Genomic DNA, 17,372 nt, shown 5'->3' with positions numbered 1-17,372 from the left:
TGACAGATTTTGAGAGCAACTCTTTGAATGATAGCAATAAGCTGTCCATAACTAAGGGTGTGATACGGGATTTCTCCCCCCGGATTTTGGCTTCTAAGTTTTTCCCGAACTTTGTCGCCAAAAGATTTAGGGAGGCCTGCCAGGAATTTCTCTTTCCAGAAGGCTTGTTGGCTGTCTTCCCGGGTGTAGACTCTGGTCAAGAAGGTATCCTTATACCATCTAAAATCACCCAAAGATTTACACTTAAGATTGGACAAAAGATCACCAGATCTATCCTTGATGAGGGAAGGATCTCCAACAAAATGTTGAGCTATAGTGAAGATTAAGGAGTTGACAGCATCAGGAATGAATTTCCCATCTTCAATGATAGGATTACCTTCTTCATCAGTCTTGATAGCAGTCAAGATCTGATTCTTCTCGTCTTCAGTGAGATAATTATCCCACCAACCTTTGAGCTGGCCACAGAAACCAGCAACCAAGACTTCGACAATAAGAGATTCAGGACAACTATTGGCGATAACATAGGCAGTGGCTACCATAGTCATATTTTGGAGGATTTTGGTGATGCCATACTCGTTTTCACCATCAATATTCCATTCATAGACATTGTTGGCACTGAAGCTTTTGAAGTTTGAAGATTCTTCTAAAAGAAGATCAGGAGCAGTAGCTCTAGGATAATAGAGTTTGGTTTCTTTTCTCCACTGATTCCTAGAATTGTGATTAACAGCGTTGATAGGAATACTCTTGACAGATTGGATATCAGAATCAGACTCAGCCTTACCATCTTCAATATTGTTTAAAGAAGTAGAGGCATTACGAGTAGAAGTCCGAGTTTTTGGAGGAGCAGGAGCAGAGACAGTAGGATTAGAAACTGCCTCCAGAGTAGGAGTTTCCTGAGTCGGGGTTTCAGGGATCACTTGATTGAGAAGCTTCAGTTGTTCCACAACTTTCTGAAGAAGCTCATTATCAGATTCATTCTTGGCACGAAGGGATTGAGCTGAGTGCCTAGATCGATTACTGATTTGGAAAGGTTTGAATAAAGGTTTTTCCAGTTGACACCCTTTAGGGATATCAAGATCTGGGGAAGAGGGTTCAGTCTTGACCTTTCCTTTTCCTTTTCTAGCAGATTCATCATGAGTCTGAGATTCTCCAAGAGTTTGAAGATACTTATTGGTATAATTGGCCTGTTCCATGAGGTCTTTGATGTCCTTACTGGTGACCTCACCTTCTTCTTCTCTAGTCTTGAAGGGAGAAGCCAAAACAGGTGTAGATTGAGCTCCTTTAAGAAGGAAAGGAGTTTTAGGTGGCAGTTTAGAAAGGGTTTCTTTTCCATCTTTATGCTGCCATTTAACCATGTCAATTTGGAAGGGGTAAGATTTCCAATTCTTGTTGGCATAATCTTGAAACCATTCAAAAAAGAAGATGTTCTGCCGGGTTTTTTCAAGGAACCCGTAGAATTTTTCTTGGATCTTCTTTCTCTTTTCACCCTGATACTTTGCAAAGAACCATTTTCTTTGCTTAGTCCATCGGTCAGAGTAGAAATCTGCTTTGATACTTTCTTTGTCGATGACAAATTCAGTAGTGATAGCTCCAATGAAATCAGAAGTTTCTCCAGGGGTTTCTAGAGAAGAATACGTTGGAGATAAGTTGGATTGATGATCTTCATCACCCTTGTCATAGGTAGTCTTGACAGGAGTGGTATTGACATATCCAGCCAAATGGATAGTAGATCCGTCATGAGAGAGGGAAGGTCGAGCACTAGACTCATGCTGGTTCCTTCTGGTCATAGAAAAAGATCTTCTAGACATGGCGGATTGGAAATCATTTGAGGACGTCCTAATAGATCTAGGGATAGAGAAGGAATTTCTCCTATCAAAGATGAGATCTACTTGGCCAGATTGGTGTTGGACAATTTCACGAAACTCAGGAGTTTCAACAGGTTGGGCTGGAGTAGCCTTTTCCAGAGACCATTTCTCTGGAAGGGTGATATCACTCCATTGGATGGTTTTGGGCACAATAACATTGGCCTTATCATAATCTGTGAGGAAGAGGGTAGTTTCTCCAGATTTCTCACAATTGGTTCGCAAGAAATAAGATTTGATTGAGTTCATTACCTTGTATTGAACCCTGTAGATCAAAGAGATTGGAATGGAATCTTCTTTCATATCAAGGCCGTGAAGCTTGATATTTAGGAAGAGAACGTCAAGGATGTTTTTGTCTTCCAGACTGACAGTAAGATCTGGAAAGCAATTGAAAAAGATTGTTTCAACCGTTCCTAAGAGGGAGTCATGGAATTGATTATGTCTAATATCCCTAAGACAAAGAAGAACAGAGATGTCCAGAGACTTCCTAGTTAGGGGTTTGAGACCAACTTGAACACTATATCTAACAAGAATTTCTTAATCCTCTTCTCATCCCCCTTCTGCTTCCGACCCCCTCTTGGTATCAGAGCCTGATGGGGAAGTAGGAACATGCTAAATATGTTAGATATAAGTTATTTCTCTGTTCTGTTCTTATATAATTAAGCACTATGGTCGGGATCTGGACTGGTAGTACACTTTGAACTAAACTAAAATGAAAGCTCTTTTGAACATCTTCTAGGATTATTACTATTCAGACTTATGATCATCTCTGTAGCGGAGGCGTTGAAGGCAGTAAGTCCCTGTGTGGCAGTAAGTCTATATTGGCCATACTACAGACATGTTATTAAGTTCTGAATATTTTTAATGTCCTTGTTTAGTTTCTTTTTGTGGTGGCTTAAGTCTGATCCAGATCTATACTGCTCAACTATTAAGAACAACGCAGAACATAACTTATATTTCTAATTTATTTATATGTTTCTATAGAACCAGGTGATGGCGATGATACTTACGGGTAAGGAAGATCTATCTTTCATTATGCTTCGCTCTTTCTCTTCTAAGCTTTCTTTCAGATCTTCCCAACCCTCTTCTTCTTCTATCAATCATCCTCATCAATCCAATCAATTATCCAAATCTGTCTTCAAAGAAGAAATTCATTTTGAAGATATCAATCAAGATCTCGACAACTGGGAAATCCCTAAAATCTCTCATACTGAGATCTACAAACCAAATGGATCTTTTTTCAAACGCTCAGACTTCATCATCAAAACCGTTGAGCAAACCTACAAGCTCAGATCTGATAAAGAAGAAATCCATCTGCTTTCTGAGAAAAGCGTCAAAGATCATATCAGCAAGAACTTCAACTATCTTCACATAGGTAGTGTTCAAGTTGGTCTCAAACCCCTAACTAGGAAGTCTCTGGACATCTCTGTTCTTCTTTGTCTTAGGGATATTAGACATAATCAATTCCATGACTCCCTCTTAGGAACGGTTGAAACAATCTTTTTCAATTGCTTTCCAGATCTTACTGTCAGTCTGGAAGACAAAAACATCCTTGACGTTCTCTTCCTAAATATCAAGCTTCACGGCCTTGATATGAAAGAAGATTCCATTCCAATCTCTTTGATCTACAGGGTTCAATACAAGGTAATGAACTCAATCAAATCTTATTTCTTGCGAACCAATTGTGAGAAATCTGGAGAAACTACCCTCTTCCTCACAGATTATGATAAGGCCAATGTTATTGTGCCCAAAACCATCCAATGGAGTGATATCACCCTTCCAGAGAAATGGTCTCTGGAAAAGGCTACTCCAGCCCAACCTGTTGAAACTCCTGAGTTTCGTGAAATTGTCCAACACCAATCTGGCCAAGTAGATCTCATCTTTGATAGGAGAAATTCCTTCTCTATCCCTAGATCTATTAGGACGTCCTCAAATGATTTCCAATCCGCCATGTCTAGAAGATCTTTTTCTATGACCAGAAGGAACCAGCATGAGTCTAGTGCTCGACCTTCCCTCTCTCATGACGGATCTACTATCCATTTGGCTGGATATGTCAATACCACTCCTGTCAAGACTACCTATGACAAGGGTGATGAAGATCATCAATCCAACTTATCTCCAACGTATTATTCTCTAGAAACCCCTGGAGAAACTTCTGATTTCATTGGAGCTATCACTACTGAATTTGTCATCGACAAAGAAAGTATCAAAGCAGATTTCTACTCTGACCGATGGACTAAGCAAAGAAAATGGTTCTTTGCAAAGTATCAGGGTGAAAAGAGAAAGAAGATCCAAGAAAAATTCTACGGGTTCCTTGAAAAAACCCGGCAGAACATCTTCTTTTTTGAATGGTTTCAAGATTATGCCAACAAGAATTGGAAATCTTACCCCTTCCAAATTGACATGGTTAAATGGCAGCATAAAGATGGAAAAGAAACCCTTTCTAAACTGCCACCTAAAACTCCTTTCCTTCTTAAAGGAGCTCAATCTACACCTGTTTTGGCTTCTCCCTTCAAGACTAGAGAAGAAGAAGGTGAGGTCACCAGTAAGGACATCAAAGACCTCATGGAACAGGCCAATTATACCAATAAGTATCTTCAAACTCTTGGAGAATCTCAGACTCATGATGAATCTGCTAGAAAAGGAAAAGGAAAGGTCAAGACTGAACCCTCTTCCCCAGATCTTGATATCCCTAAAGGGTGTCAACTGGAAAAACCTTTATTCAAACCTTTCCAAATCAGTAATCGATCTAGGCACTCAGCTCAATCCCTTCGTGCCAAGAATGAATCTGATAATGAGCTTCTTCAGAAAGTTGTGGAACAACTGAAGCTTCTCAATCAAGTGATCCCTGAAACCCCGACTCAGGAAACTCCTACTCTGGAGGCAGTTTCTAATCCTACTGTCTCTGCTCCTGCTCCTCCAAAAACTCGGACTTCTACTCGTAATGCCTCTACTTCTTTAAACAATATTGAAGATGGTAAGGCTGAGTCTGATTCTGATATCCAATCTGTCAAGAGTATTCCTATCAACGCTGTTAATCACAATTCTAGGAATCAGTGGAGAAAAGAAACCAAACTCTATTATCCTAGAGCTACTGCTCCTGATCTTCTTTTAGAAGAATCTTCAAACTTCAAAAGCTTCAGTGCCAACAATGTCTATGAATGGAATATTGATGGTGAAAACGAGTATGGCATCACCAAAATCCTCCAAAATATGACTATGGTAGCCACTGCCTATGTTACCGCCAATAGTTGTCCTGAATCTCTTATTGTCGAAGTCTTGGTTGCTGGTTTCTGTGGCCAGCTCAAAGGTTGGTGGGATAATTATCTCACTGAAGACGAGAAGAATCAGATCTTGACTGCTATCAAGACTGATGAAGAAGGTAATCCTATCATTGAAGATGGGAAATTCATTCCTGATGCTGTCAACTCCTTAATCTTCACTATAGCTCAACATTTTGTTGGAGATCCTTCCCTCATCAAGGATAGATCTGGTGATCTTTTGTCCAATCTTAAGTGTAAATCTTTGGGTGATTTTAGATGGTATAAGGATACCTTCTTGACCAGAGTCTACACCCGGGAAGACAGCCAACAAGCCTTCTGGAAAGAGAAATTCCTGGCAGGCCTCCCTAAATCTTTTGGCGACAAAGTTCGGGAAAAACTTAGAAGCCAAAATCCGGGGGGAGAAATCCCGTATCACACCCTTAGTTATGGACAGCTTATTGCTATCATTCAAAGAGTTGCTCTCAAAATCTGTCAGGATGACAAAATCCAACAGCAACTCACTAAGGAGAAGTCTCAAAATCGCAGGGATTTGGGTACTTTCTGCGAACAATTTGGAATTCAAGGTTGTCCCAAGAAACCTAAACCTAGAAAGCAAGATCCTCCTCCCAAACAACAGTGGAGAAAGAGATCAAGCAGAAATGATCAAAGGAAACCCAGATCTAAACCTCATTCTGCTCAAACCTCCAAAAACCCTCCTGAGACTAAAACCTCTCAAGGAAAAGATGTCACCTGCTATACCTGCGGCAAGCCTGGCCATATTAGCAGATATTGCAGACTCAAAAGAAGAATCTCTGAGCTTCAGCTTGAACCTGAGATTGAGGATAAGATCAACAATCTTCTCATTCAAACCTCTGATGAAGAAGAATCCAATCCTTCGGACTCCGACTCCGAGGTCTCCGAAGACCTAAATCAAATCCAGAATGATGATTCTCAATCATCATCCTCTGTCAATACCTTGACCATTAACACTTTGACTAATGAGCAAGATCTTCTCTTTAGGGCCATCAATTCTATCCCTGATCCTGAAGAAAAGAAAATCTACTTGGAACGCCTCAGATCTACTCTTGAAGACAGGCCTCCCAGAAGTCCTATTACTACCAATAAGTTCAATCTTAGGGATACCTTCAAGCGTCTTGAAAAATCTGCTGTCAAACCTGTCACTATTCAAGACCTCCAATCTGAAGTTAGTACCCTTAAAATCGAGGTTAAGGGTCTCAAACAAATCCAAAGAAGTCAGCAGCTTATCTTAGACAAACTGACTAGAAATTATGAAGAAGACAGTTCTTCTTCTATACCTGATTCCAATCCTGCTCCTAACAACAATTGCGATGATTTTCTGGAAGTCATCAATCATGTCACCATCCAGAAATTCTACATCCACATCAAAATCCTTATAGGAGATTTTATCTTGGAAACTCCAGCTCTCTTTGATACTGGGGCTGATTCCAGTTGTATTTCTGAGGGACTCATTCCCACCAGATATTTTGAAAAAACAACTGAGAAACTCAGTGCTGCTGAAGGATCTAGGTTAATAATCAAATATAAGATCCCCTCAGCTATCATCAAAAATGGTAGTCTTGAAATTGAAACCCCTTTTCTGCTCGTCAGAAATCTTAGTCAAAAAGTCATAATAGGGACTCCTTTCATTAAGAAACTCTTCCCTTATGATACTGACTTTAATGGCATCACTGTCCAGCACCTTGGACAACCTATTCTGTTCAAATTCTCGGAACCTCCCTTTGACAAAACCCTGAATGTTATATCTTACAAGGAAAAGCAAATCAATTTCCTCAAGGAAGAGATCTCCTTCAAGAACATTGAAGTTCAATTACAACAACCTTCAGTCAAAATAAGGATTGAGAATATTTTGGGGAATATTCAATCTAGCATCTGTTCTGACCTACCCAATGCCTTTTGGGAAAGGAAGAGCCATATGGTGGAACTTCCTTATGATAAGGATTTTTCAGACAAACAGATCCCAACCAAGGCTAGACCTATTCAAATGAATGAAGAACTTCTTCATTTTTGCCGAAAGGAAATCGATGATCTTCTTAAGAAGAAACTAATCCGCAGGAGTAAAAGTCCTTGGTCCTGTGCAGCCTTCTATGTCAACAAACAAGCTGAGATAGAACGAGGAACCCCTAGATTGGTCATCAACTACAAACCTCTCAATCAAGCCCTTTGTTGGATTAGATATCCTATTCCCAACAAGAAAGATCTTCTTGCCAGACTGCATGATGCTAAGATCTTTTCAAAGTTCGACATGAAATCTGGATTTTGGCAAATCCAATTACAAGAAAAGGATAGGTATAAAACTGCTTTTACTGTCCCTTTTGGACAATATGAGTGGAATGTTATGCCTTTTGGGCTAAAGAACGCCCCATCCGAATTTCAAAGGATCATGAATGAAATCTTCAATCCCTATTCCAAATTCACTATTGTCTACATCGATGATGTGCTGGTCTTCTCTCAAACCGTGGATCAACACTTCAAACACCTCAATACTTTCATCTCTGTAATCAAAAGGAATGGTCTGGCAGTATCCAAAACAAAAGTCAGCTTGTTCCAAACCAAAATCAGATTCCTTGGCCATAATATTCACCAAGGAACTATCATTCCCATCAATAGAGCCATCGAGTTCACCGACAAATTCCCTGATCAAATCATAGACAAAACCCAATTGCAAAGATTCTTGGGATGTCTCAATTATGTTGCAGACTTCTGTCCTCAACTCAGCACAATAATTAAACCCCTTCATGATAGACTCAAGAAGGATCCTCCACCCTGGTCTGATATTCATACCAACGTGGTCAAACAAATCAAACTGCGTGTCAAAAATCTTCCTTGTCTTTATCTCCCTAATCCTCAAGCTTTCAAGATTATTGAAACTGATGCCTCTGATATTGGCTTTGGTGGTATTTTGAAACAAAAAATTCTTGATAAAGAACAAATTATTGCTTTTACTTCAAAACATTGGAATCCTGCTCAACAGAATTATTCTACTGTTAAAAAAGAAGTTTTAGCAATCGTTTTATCTATTTCAAAATTTCAATCTGATTTGATTAATCAAAAATTCTTAGTCCGAGTAGACTGCAAATCTGCGAAAGAAATCTTACAAAAAGATGTCAAAAACTTAGCTTCAAAACATTCTTTGCCAGATGGCAAGCTATTTTAAGCGTTTTCGACTTCGATATTGAATATATAAAAGGTTCTAACAATTCTCTCCCTGATTTCCTCACTCGTGAATATTTGCAGGGAAGATCATAAGATGTCCTCCAGAGGAGGATCCTCCTCCTCCCGAGGAAGAGGAAGAAACAAAGAAAATAGCAAAGGTATTATAATCTCTGACTCTTTAATCTTATCTGGGCCCACTGCCCATCAATCTGGACCCACTGTCCAAAAATCTGAGCCCACTGCTCAAAGCCAATCTCCCCAACCAAAACAAACCAAAGCAGATTATGCTTTATCAATTCCAACTCTCCTTGCCCTCAAACAAGCAGGCCTGGATAATGTTCCTCAGGGACTCATCAATTTACCCAAAAAATCCTGGGCTAGCATGACAGAAGAAGATGATGACCTTCAATCTCTCCAAGCCATCATTGATAAAACCAAAACCTTAGCAACTCATTGCGGGAAAAAACCCGTTGTTGCTCAACCCAGTCAACCCAACCAAAATACCGGTTATCTAGCCAAAATAAACTCCAAATTCCAAACTTTTATTGAACGAGAATGGTGGGATAGCTCTGGAGGAGTCGACCTTGCCAACAAAATTGGCATTAAACTCTTCCCAAATCACCTTGATCCCATTCACCCAAACAAATCCCAAATTTTCTATGAGTTTATCCTTATAGATACAAACAGTGTAGAAATCAAACACTTTAGGGATAAATCTGATAACTCCCTTATCACTCATTCTACACTCCAAATTCTCCGTGTCCTTCGTCCCACTGACTTTGGACCTAATCCAAATGGTTACAAAAAATTCTCTCAGAACTTTGACCCTGTAGGTTTCAACTATTGGGACTATATGAAAGCTTGGGAGAATACAATCCTTGGTCTACAAAATCAGAATTTCAAACACTCTTGGCTCATTTATTTTAAATGGTCCAACAAATATTCTTTTCCAAATTGGTTTCACTCTTGGTGGGATTTCTTTGGACCTACTACGGAAATCTTTCCCTCTGAAGTTCTTGAGGGTTACAATCATTTTTTAAAGCATTGGAATAAAGATTTAAACAATTATCCTGATTGTTTGAATTTTTACACAATCTTTTCCCTTTCTTGGGTATTTGCCTGGCGTTATGGTCTCAAGACAAAAGCCCAACCAATTCTCCACAAACAACCCTTAATCAAATGGTGGAAGGTCTTTGATGCTTCCAAAGCTCATAAGGAGAATGTCAATCAGTGGTTTAAGTCTAACCAAAAGTGCCTTAAGCATGTCAATCCGCAATCTAGTCTCTTGCTCAATCAAAAGGCCCACATCACAGCGGCCCTCGCAGGAGCTTCAACAGAAGAAGACTTGCTGAAGAATCTCCAAACAGCTCTGCAATTATTGAAAGAAAAAGAGCCAAAGGAGCAGGCCTCATCCTCAAAGGCCCCTCAGCAGAAAACTTCCTCACAATCTTCTTTCGGATCAGATCTTGTCCCGGAAACACTGGAATCAAGTGAAGATGACCTCTGCTAAAAGCTTTGTCGTCTTTTATCATTATGTTTTGTAATAATTCAATCTCAATTATTGTATTCCACTGTAGCAACAGTAGAACTTTTTACTGTAGCAAATAGTGCCCGTCAAATAGTACCGTCTACCGGAACTATTCAAACAGTGACCAAATTTTTCTTTAAATAGGCATCTTCTGAGCTTTGTTAATCAGAGTTTGGTATAGCCTAGATAGAGAGTTATAGAGAGAGAAAACACTGAGAGTTCTTCTGTAAGTTCTCTTTCAGTTTCCTTTCTTCAATCTTTTCAGTTTTTCAGTTTTTAAAATTCAGTTTTTGTAACCTATGTTTATGTAATATATTTCCTCCAGTTTTATTATTCTGTTTATGGAAGGCTGAGCCTCCTGTTTTAATTCCTGTCTTTTAATTTCTGCAATTTAAATTTCTGCTAGAAGCCCCTCCGTGGTGGCGTCCTACTTCTCTTCTTAATCCTCTTCTCATCCCCCTTCTGCTTCCGACCCCCTCTTGGTATCAGAGCCTGATGGGGAAGTAGGAACATGCTAAATATGTTAGATATAAGTTATTTCTCTGTTCTGTTCTTATATAATAATTAAGCACTATGGTCGGGATCTGGACTGGTAGTACACTTTGAACTAAACTAAAATGAAAGCTCTTTTGAACATCTTCTAGGATTATTACTATTCAGACTTATGATCATCTCTGTAGCGGAGGCGTTGAAGGCAGTAAGTCCCTGTGTGGCAGTAAGTCTATATTGGCCATACTACAGACATGTTATTAAGTTCTGAATATTTTTAATGTCCTTGTTTAGTTTCTTTTTGTGGTGGCTTAAGTCTGATCCAGATCTATACTGCTCAACTATTAAGAACAACGCATAACATAACTTATATTTCTAATTTATTTATCTGTTTCTATAGAACCAGGTGATGGCGATGATACTTACGGGTAAGGAAGATCTATCTTTCATTATGCTTCGCTCTTTCTCTTCTAAGCTTTCTTTCAGATCTTCCCAACCCTCTTCTTCTTCTATCAATCATCCTCATCAATCCAATCAATTATCCAAATCTGTCTTCAAAGAAGAAATTCATTTTGAAGATATCAATCAAGATCTCGACAACTGGGAAATCCCTAAAATCTCTCATACTGAGATCTACAAACCAAATGGATCTTTTTTCAAACGCTCAGACTTCATCATCAAAACCGTTGAGCAAACCTACAAGCTCAGATCTGATAATGAAGAAATCCATCTGCTTTCTGAGAAAAGCGTCAAAGATCATATCAGCAAGAACTTCAACTATCTTCACATAGGTAGTGTTCAAGTTGGTCTCAAACCCCTAACTAGGAAGTCTCTGGACATCTCTGTTCTTCTTTGTCTTAGGGATATTAGACATAATCAATTCCATGACTCCCTCTTAGGAACGGTTGAAACCAGCCTGAGTAATGGACCAATCTTTTTCAATTGCTTTCCAGATCTTACTGTCAGTCTGGAAGACAAAAACATCCTTGACGTTCTCTTCCTAAATATCAAGCTTCACGGCCTTGATATGAAAGAAGATTCCATTCCAATCTCTTTGATCTACAGGGTTCAATACAAGGTAATGAACTCAATCAAATCTTATTTCTTGCGAACCAATTGTGAGAAATCTGGAGAAACTACCCTCTTCCTCACAGATTATGATAAGGCCAATGTTATTGTGCCCAAAACCATCCAATGGAGTGATATCACCCTTCCAGAGAAATGGTCTCTGGAAAAGGCTACTCCAGCCCAACCTGTTGAAACTCCTGAGTTTCGTGAAATTGTCCAACACCAATCTGGCCAAGTAGATCTCATCTTTGATAGGAGAAATTCCTTCTCTATCCCTAGATCTATTAGGACGTCCTCAAATGATTTCCAATCCGCCATGTCTAGAAGATCTTTTTCTATGACCAGAAGGAACCAGCATGAGTCTAGTGCTCGACCTTCCCTCTCTCATGACGGATCTACTATCCATTTGGCTGGATATGTCAATACCACTCCTGTCAAGACTACCTATGACAAGGGTGATGAAGATCATCAATCGAACTTATCTCCAACGTATTCTTCTCTAGAAACCCCTGGAGAAACTTCTGATTTCATTGGAGCTATCACTACTGAATTTGTCATCGACAAAGAAAGTATCAAAGCAGATTTCTACTCTGACCGATGGACTAAGCAAAGAAAATGGTTCTTTGCAAAGTATCAGGGTGAAAAGAGAAAGAAGATCCAAGAAAAATTCTACGGGTTCCTTGAAAAAACCCGGCAGAACATCTTCTTTTTTGAATGGTTTCAAGATTATGCCAACAAGAATTGGAAATCTTACCCCTTCCAAATTGACATGGTTAAATGGCAGCATAAAGATGGAAAAGAAACCCTTTCTAAACTGCCACCTAAAACTCCTTTCCTTCTTAAAGGAGCTCAATCTACACCTGTTTTGGCTTCTCCCTTCAAGACTAGAGAAGAAGAAGGTGAGGTCACCAGTAAGGACATCAAAGACCTCATGGAACAGGCCAATTATACCAATAAGTATCTTCAAACTCTTGGAGAATCTCAGACTCATGATGAATCTGCTAGAAAAGGAAAAGGAAAGGTCAAGACTGAACCCTCTTCCCCAGATCTTGATATCCCTAAAGGGTGTCAACTGGAAAAACCTTTATTCAAACCTTTCCAAATCAGTAATCGATCTTGGCACTCAGCTCAATCCCTTCGTGCCAAGAATGAATCTGATAATGAGCTTCTTCAGAAAGTTGTGGAACAACTGAAGCTTCTCAATCAAGTGATCCCTGAAACCCCGACTCAGGAAACTCCTACTCCGGAGGCAGTTTCTAATCCTACTGTCTCTGCTCCTGCTCCTCCAAAAACTCGGACTTCTACTCGTAATGCCTCTACTTCTTTAAACAATATTGAAGATGGTAAGGCTGAGTCTGATTCTGATATCCAATCTGTCAAGAGTATTCCTATCAACGCTGTTAATCACAATTCTAGGAATCAGTGGAGAAAAGAAACCAAACTCTATTATCCTAGAGCTACTGCTCCTGATCTTCTTTTAGAAGAATCTTCAAACTTCAAAAGCTTCAGTGCCAACAATGTCTATGAATGGAATATTGATGGTGAAAACGAGTATGGCATCACCAAAATCCTCCAAAATATGACTATGGTAGCCACTGCCTATGTTACCGCCAATAGTTGTCCTGAATCTCTTATTGTCGAAGTCTTGGTTGCTGGTTTCTGTGGCCAGCTCAAAGGTTGGTGGGATAATTATCTCACTGAAGACGAGAAGAATCAGATCTTGACTGCTATCAAGACTGATGAAGAAGGTAATCCTATCATTGAAGATGGGAAATTCATTCCTGATGCTGTCAACTCCTTAATCTTCACTATAGCTCAACATTTTGTTGGAGATCCTTCCCTCATCAAGGATAGATCTGGTGATCTTTTGTCCAATCTTAAGTGTAAATCTTTGGGTGATTTTAGATGGTATAAGGATACCTTCTTGACCAGAGTCTACACCCGGGAAGACAGCCAACAAGCCTTCTGGAAAGAGAAATTCCTGGCAGGCCTCCCTAAATCTTTTGGCGACAAAGTTCGGGAAAAACTTAGAAGCCAAAATCCGGGGGGAGAAATCCCGTATCACACCCTTAGTTATGGACAGCTTATTGCTATCATTCAAAGAGTTGCTCTCAAAATCTGTCAGGATGACAAAATCCAACAGCAACTCACTAAGGAGAAGTCTCAAAATCGCAGGGATTTGGGTACTTTCTGCGAACAATTTGGAATTCAAGGTTGTCCCAAGAAACCTAAACCTAGAAAGCAAGATCCTCCTCCCAAACAACAGTGGAGAAAGAGATCAAGCAGAAATGATCAAAGGAAACCCAGATCTAAACCTCATTCTGCTCAAACCTCCAAAAACCCTCCTGAGACTAAAACCTCTCAAGGAAAAGATGTCACCTGCTATACCTGCGGCAAGCCTGGCCATATTAGCAGATATTGCAGACTCAAAAGAAGAATCTCTGAGCTTCAGCTTGAACCTGAGATTGAGGATAAGATCAACAATCTTCTCATTCAAACCTCTGATGAAGAAGAATCCAATCCTTCGGACTCCGACTCCGAGGTCTCCGAAGACCTAAATCAAATCCAGAATGATGATTCTCAATCATCATCCTCTGTCAATACCTTGACCATTAACACTTTGACTAATGAGCAAGATCTTCTCTTTAGGGCCATCAATTCTATCCCTGATCCTGAAGAAAAGAAAATCTACTTGGAACGCCTCAGATCTACTCTTGAAGACAGGCCTCCCAGAAGTCCTATTACTACCAATAAGTTCAATCTTAGGGATACCTTCAAGCGTCTTGAAAAATCTGCTGTCAAACCTGTCACTATTCAAGACCTCCAATCTGAAGTTAGTACCCTTAAAATCGAGGTTAAGGGTCTCAAACAAATCCAAAGAAGTCAGCAGCTTATCTTAGACAAACTGACTAGAAATTATGAAGAAGACAGTTCTTCTTCTATACCTGATTCCAATCCTGCTCCTAACAACAATTGCGATGATTTTCTGGAAGTCATCAATCATGTCACCATCCAGAAATTCTACATCCACATCAAAATCCTTATAGGAGATTTTATCTTGGAAACTCCAGCTCTCTTTGATACTGGGGCTGATTCTAGTTGTATTTCTGAGGGACTCATTCCCACCAGATATTTTGAAAAAACAACTGAGAAACTCAGTGCTGCTGAAGGATCTAGGTTAATAATCAAATATAAGATCCCCTCAGCTATCATCAAAAATGGTAGTCTTGAAATTGAAACCCCTTTTCTGCTCGTCAGAAATCTTAGTCAAAAAGTCATAATAGGGACTCCTTTCATTAAGAAACTCTTCCCTTATGATACTGACGTTAATGGCATCACTGTCCAGCACCTTGGACAACCTATTTTGTTCAAATTCTCGGAACCTCCCTTTGACAAAACCCTGAATGTTATATCTTACAAGGAAAAGCAAATCAATTTCCTCAAGGAAGAGATCTCCTTCAAGAACATTGAAGTTCAATTACAACAACCTTCAGTCAAAATAAGGATTGAGAATATTTTGGGGAATATTCAATCTAGCATCTGTTCTGACCTACCCAATGCCTTTTGGGAAAGGAAGAGCCATATGGTGGAACTTCCTTATGATAAGGATTTTTCAGACAAACAGATCCCAACCAAGGCTAGACCTATTCAAATGAATGAAGAACTTCTTCATTTTTGCCGAAAGGAAATCGATGATCTTCTTAAGAAGAAACTAATCCGCAGGACTAAAAGTCCTTGGTCCTGTGCAGCCTTCTATGTCAACAAACAAGCTGAGATAGAACGAGGAACCCCTAGATTGGTCATCAACTACAAACCTCTCAATCAAGCCCTTTGTTGGATTAGATATCCTATTCCCAACAAGAAAGATCTTCTTGCCAGACTGCATGATGCTAAGATCTTTTCAAAGTTCGACATGAAATCTGGATTTTGGCAAATCCAATTACAAGAAAAGGATAGGTATAAAACTGCTTTTACTGTCCCTTTTGGACAATATGAGTGGAATGTTATGCCTTTTGGGCTAAAGAACGCCCCATCCGAATTTCAAAGGATCATGAATGAAATCTTCAATCCCTATTCCAAATTCACTATTGTCTACATCGATGATGTGCTGGTCTTCTCTCAAACCGTGGATCAACACTTCAAACACCTCAATACTTTCATCTCTGTAATCAAAAGGAATGGTCTGGCAGTATCCAAAACAAAAGTCAGCTTGTTCCAAACCAAAATCAGATTCCTTGGCCATAATATTCACCAAGGAACTATCATTCCCATCAATAGAGCCATCGAGTTCACCGACAAATTCCCTGATCAAATCATAGACAAAACCCAATTGCAAAGATTCTTGGGATGTCTCAATTATGTTGCAGACTTCTGTCCTCAACTCAGCACAATAATTAAACCCCTTCATGATAGACTCAAGAAGGATCCTCCACCCTGGTCTGATATTCATACCAACGTGGTCAAACAAATCAAACTGCGTGTCAAAAATCTTCCTTGTCTTTATCTCCCTAATCCTCAAGCTTTCAAGATTATTGAAACTGATGCCTCTGATATTGGCTTTGGTGGTATTTTGAAACAAAAAATTCTTGATAAAGAACAAATTATTGCTTTTACTTCAAAACATTGGAATCCTGCTCAACAGAATTATTCTACTGTTAAAAAAAAAGTTTTAGCAATCGTTTTATCTATTTCAAAATTTCAATCTGATTTGATTAATCAAAAATTCTTAGTCCGAGTAGACTGCAAATCTGCGAAAGAAATCTTACAAAAAGATGTCAAAAACTTAGCTTCAAAACATATCTTTGCCAGATGGCAAGCTATTTTCAGCGTTTTTGACTTCGATATTGAATATATAAAAGGTTCTAACAATTCTCTCCCTGATTTCCTCACTCGTGAATATTTGCAGGGAAGATCATAAGATGTCCTCCAGAGGAGGATCCTCCTCCTCCCGAGGACATCTTATGATCTTCCCTGCAAATATATATAGAGGACTTATTATTCCCACAACTTGTTCATTTGTAAGCTGAGTTAATCTATGTTGTGAGATTGTTAAGCTAATTGGATGCTTAGAAAACTTGAATTTAGCGACTCAATAATTTATTTTACTTTTTCATGGAAAAACATATTCACAATCAAATTAAAATGCTTATGTATATCTACTCCCATTATTAGAAATTGGGAGACCTATACTCAACCACAAAAGCTAGCTCAAGAGTTGAAGTTTGCACTACCCTTATAAAGGATATATATGCTCTATCTCTAGTCAATGTAGGATTTCTAGAAAAAGTACTAAAATTATAACAAAACATTTTCTTTTAGTTTCAACTTAAAAAAGTATTTCATGCAAATTATTTCTCCCCGTATGAGCTTTTTAGTATATGTAACACGTAAACATAAATGAATATAAACTATATATGTTCATTTTTTTCAATTCCCTCACCATTTCATATTTATATATTTATATATATATATATTTACTTTTACACTTATGAAAAAAATTCTAAAATTATATTGAAATTTATTGTTTGTTATTTTCAACTTGAAAATATTGTAATATAAATGTCCTTCCCCGTGTAATCTATATTTTCACAATCAAATTAAAATGGTTATGTATATCTTCTCTTAAAATTATTTAAAAGTCTGTAAAAAGTACTAAAATTATATTAGTTTCAACTTAATTTTAACATCAAAATTCTTTTAAGTGTACTGATAAAATGATATTGAAATATTTTCTATTAGTTTAACTTAAAACAATTTTAGCACTTTTTATGGAAGAGAATATTAAATTATATTAAAATTTATCTTTAATTTTTTTAAGTGTAAAATATTTTAATATAAATATTCTTCTTCGTGAGAGAGATCCCTATTTTCACAATAAAATTGTAAAAAATGCATTTTACATTCATTTAAAAAGAAATACGGTCCAAGGATGAAAAGTCAAAAATAAAACCTGTTTACTTAAACTAT

The sequence above is a fragment of the Lotus japonicus genome, chromosome 1, assembly GCF_012489685.1.
Source record: "Lotus japonicus ecotype B-129 chromosome 1, LjGifu_v1.2".
NCBI classification, from domain to species: Eukaryota; Viridiplantae; Streptophyta; class Magnoliopsida; order Fabales; family Fabaceae; genus Lotus; species Lotus japonicus.
Note: the sequence above shows the minus strand (reverse complement) of the source record.